Genomic DNA, 4500 nt, shown 5'->3' with positions numbered 1-4500 from the left:
GGAATGATTGAGAGCATGTTTTATGCATCAAGATACACTTTATCATAAATGTGAAAGTTACGGCGATTAGAGTGAAGACTGGAGACCCTTAATTACTTCCTATGTTAATCATTTTTATCCCATCAAATTAAGCGCCTATAGTAAAAGAATCTCTTATTCGACCATGGATCCTTACCTCTTGTGTTGGAAACACTTGGACCATTTTTTTTTTTTGCATAATTGCCAATTCTATTACTCTAGCTTTCACTTTAGTGTCAATTTGCTACACTAGCTTTTATTCCAGCCAAATTGATACCCTACGTTCTCAAAATTAGCCAATTTGTTACCATATGTTTTACTTTTGTCAGTTTGTTACCCTTACGTCAAATTTTATATTCTAGGGTTTCAAGAATAACCAATTTATTTTCCTAATTTTTAAATTAGTCATTTGCTACCATATAATTTTGAAATTCATTAATGTTTAGACAGAATAAAGGATGAATTGATATGATGAAATGGTATAGGCTAATTTTGAAAACATAAGTTGGCAATATAAAATGTAGGGTAGCAAATTGGCTAATTGCGGAAGCCTAGGGTATCAAATTGATAATATAATAAAAGCTAGGGTAACAGGCTATTAATGTTGTTAACTGCTTGTGTGTGTGTGTGTCGTTTTAGGATATTCCATATGTGTGTCTTGGCCTTATGCCATCAGGATATGTAGGTAGAATAGGATTATGTATTTTTTATCATTACCTTATTAGTACTTTGTAATTTTCTATATAATGGGCTCATATCAATGAATAAGATGATGATTCTTATGCTATCTCTCATTCTCTACAGTTTATACTTGATCACGTTATCGTGCACATTGTTCTAACCCTAGAGCCAATAGCCCACCATTTGTTTTTCGAAACCTTAAAAAAGCTTTTTTCGGCTTCTATGTCCAACCATCGCTGCCGCCTGTTTTCCCGACCGCCGTCCGACATCACCGGCTGCCAATCCTTTGGCCGCCGCCTGGCAACGATTCTTGGTTTCCTTCCACTACAATTTTCAACTTCTTCAAGTGTTTGAAGTTTCGAAATGTATGTTTTGAAACCCTAGACTTTTCCAAGTTCAATAACTTGGGGAGGATAAAATCATTTCCTCCTTTCTCCATCTCCATTCTATGCTTGAGATTTTTTGCGTGCAGGTAAAAATCCTGAAATTTTATTCGCGGGTCAAGATAAACGTATTAGCCTATGCACATGGGATTGTTCCCTAGTGTGGGGAAAACAATATGGGTCATGAAAACGGCAGAAAAAGCCGCGCCGATGTTTAGAAAAGAGGGGGAGGTGTCGCTAGCCCTAATGGCAACACTCTTGGTCAAGACACCAATTTGTCAAAATTACTCACGTCAGCTCATGACAATGCAACCATTGTGGATCTCCGGATTACTGGTTCAAGATTGTCAAGCTCTCGCTCAAATTGTGAATGTATACAAAAAGGTACAGAAAATCAAAATGAGGACAAGACCGTCATCCTCATGATCGCAGATTTCAAAGATTCGGATCCAGCTCTAGATACCCTTGACTTTGACGTCATCGGCTAGACTCTGATTTTTTCCCAAGGTATATGTAATCAGGCGTCGTATCGATGTCTTTTGTTTATTCGAGACCTCGATTTACTCACATTAGCAATAATGAATGCCTTAAGAATTTTTTTTTAAGTGAAACTATTCTCCTCTTATGGTTCGTATTGATTTACAAACAAGATGTATAATTTTTACATCCTCCTTAAAAGCATGACATATTTACAATCTACATGGTTAGATTGTGCCGATTTGGTCTCTTCCAAGTGAAGATGATGCACGGCCATGCATCCTCAAAGAGGATCGCCAATGTGTTTCTGGTTAAGTCTTCTACTTTATACATTGTCCTTAGAAGCATGGCATATTTACAATCTACATGGTTAGATTGTGCCGATTTGGTGTCTTCTAAGTGAAGATGACGCAAGGCCTTGCATTCTCAAGGAGGATCGCCAACGTGTTTCTGGTTAAGTCTTCTACTTTATAGCGGATTTTCCATCATCAATTGTTCAACTAGGCTCATCAAAGCTCAGTGTGATGTCTTAGAATTGTCCGAAATTAAGGAGATAGTGGTTTCAAGTGTGCTTCGCACTACTGACCCTCCACAGACATGCCTGGTCATGCTGACTTGGAGTTATCGAAAGCTTTTGACTTTGGACCCCTTTACGCTATTAAAATTGTCGTCTTGTAAAAGACGTTGAAAACTTATCAAAACCGCATATAATCATCATCACCAAAAGGACTTGATTTTGATCATATACACGTCATTTTGGCTTCGGCTTATGCCCACACGTCATCCGCAAGCTTCATTGCTTTGCATAGGCCAAATCTGCGAAAAAGAGCAATCTGTCCATTCTGGACAGCCAACTTCGTTTGAGCTTTGGGAACAGATCCGGAAGAACCAGACAGTGAACTTTATATCATTGGAAAGCTCTACGAGTCTAGTTTTCAGTATTTTTTGTGGTTCATCCATATATATTTTAACGAAGAAGTTATGGCTATTTTAGTGTGCAAATGTCATTCTGCGTGGAAATTTTTATGCACTCTAAGGATTGTAGCTTTTTATAGCTTCTTTCAATCTTTCTAAATGATTCAAGTGAAACTATTTACTCGCTTATCTGCTCCTTTTTGTAGATATGTCTCATAGAGACATTGAGTGCCTCGCAGATAGTGGAACTATCCACAACATTCTAAGAAACCGACAGCTATTTTTGGATTTTCTACCACTGTAAATCTTCTGTGACTACAATAATTGAATCATACCGGTCATTTAGGGACACAGTTTAGCTTGCATTTTGATGCCTCATGGCATCATGATCAACATCATAGATTCCCTCTATGCATTGAGAGGCAACCGAACCATGTTGAGCTTTAAAGACATTCACGCTAATAATTTTCATTTGAAAACACATTGTGAGAATGAATCAGAGTTCTTTTGTGTATAACTTCTCACGAATGCGGACTGAAACACATCTTGGAGAAGTTTATGAGTCAATTTAGTGGACTATATGTCACTACGATTCAAGTATTGAATCTCATGTTGTCACCAAACATGATATTTAGGACACCGACTCATATAGACTTTGGTTTGACCAAATCGGTCATCCTGAAAAAGATAAAAGTTGTAACGCTAAGTGTAGCTATCTGCCCACGCAATGCCAATGTAATGGCAATTTCATTCTTTCAAAGACTTAAAGGTATGAAATATTGAGGTTTATTCTATCTCTACATATGAAAGACACATCAAAAACGGAATCAGAATCTGCCAAGTTTCGTAGGTCAAATTCCACAGGACGTACATGAAATCTCCCTCACTAGAAAATGGTGAAATTGGTCTCATTGGAAAGGTCTATGTGTCTAGTTTCCAGAGACATGAACCATTTGATAATACCTATCATATTTAGTGAGTTAAGGCTACTTTCGAAAAGTAGGATGAATTTGTCCGGGAATCTGATTTTTCCATAACAGTCAATTTCGTTAGAACTTTGTGATTAGCTCCTGACGAACCAGAATATGTGTAATATACGGTTGGAAAGCTAAATGAGTCTAGTTTCCAAAACTGTTTACGGATCATTCAAACGTATTTCCTAAAGGAAGTTACGGCTGTTCTAGTACCTGAAGGTCATGCTGCGCGGAAGTCTAATTTCCAGCGTGAACTTTTGTTTTGAGTTCACAAGCGGCCTTCTCCACAAGATCTAAGTGTAAAAGATCATATTTGAGGACAATACGGCATGATCTAGTTAATAATTTCCCAATGCCACATTTGATGACATGATTTAAGAGCATTGAAGTGTTAAGTTATCGAAACTTCCGTGATTAGTAAGAATCAGGAAGAGCCATATGATTGATGTAAAGATCAAGGGGAGGTGTGCACTTCAGGGGAGTCTAGCACATGCATGTCATTATCAAATATGAAGGGTGCGGTTGTGTCTTATCAATCCTGTTGTGCTGTTTTCCCCTTAGACCAAGACTTTTGTCCCACTGGGTTTTTGCTTAGCAAGGTTTTTAACGAGGTAACATCGCATGCACCGTTTGTCTCTTGCAGAGATCATTGATCAACATGAAGTTGTTCATGAATGTGTTTGATTAAGGTTAATCATTACACATGGCAGACTTGCTTAAGTCTTGGTCTAAATCTACTTTTGAGAAATATGTGAAAAACATTGGAATGCAGCGTTTATCAAGTCTCTCCGACTAAGATACTTATCAGGGGGAGCATCACATGATCGAGTTCTCAATGAAGTAGTTGGTGTGTTATACTCTTTTCTCCTTCAACCAAGGTTCAATTTTTCCCATGTGGTTTTTGTTACTTGGCAAAGTTTTGACGAGACAACACCATATACACCTTTCGGTATGTAGACACGTAGTACAAGGGGGAGTGTTCTAGGATATTCCATATGTATGCATTGGCTTTATGCCATCAAGATATGTAGTTAGAATATGACTATGTATTC

The sequence above is a fragment of the Fragaria vesca genome, linkage group LG6 (genome assembly GCF_000184155.1).
Source record: "Fragaria vesca subsp. vesca linkage group LG6, FraVesHawaii_1.0, whole genome shotgun sequence".
NCBI classification, from domain to species: domain Eukaryota; kingdom Viridiplantae; phylum Streptophyta; class Magnoliopsida; order Rosales; family Rosaceae; genus Fragaria; species Fragaria vesca.
This window is presented reverse-complemented; position numbering follows the sequence as displayed.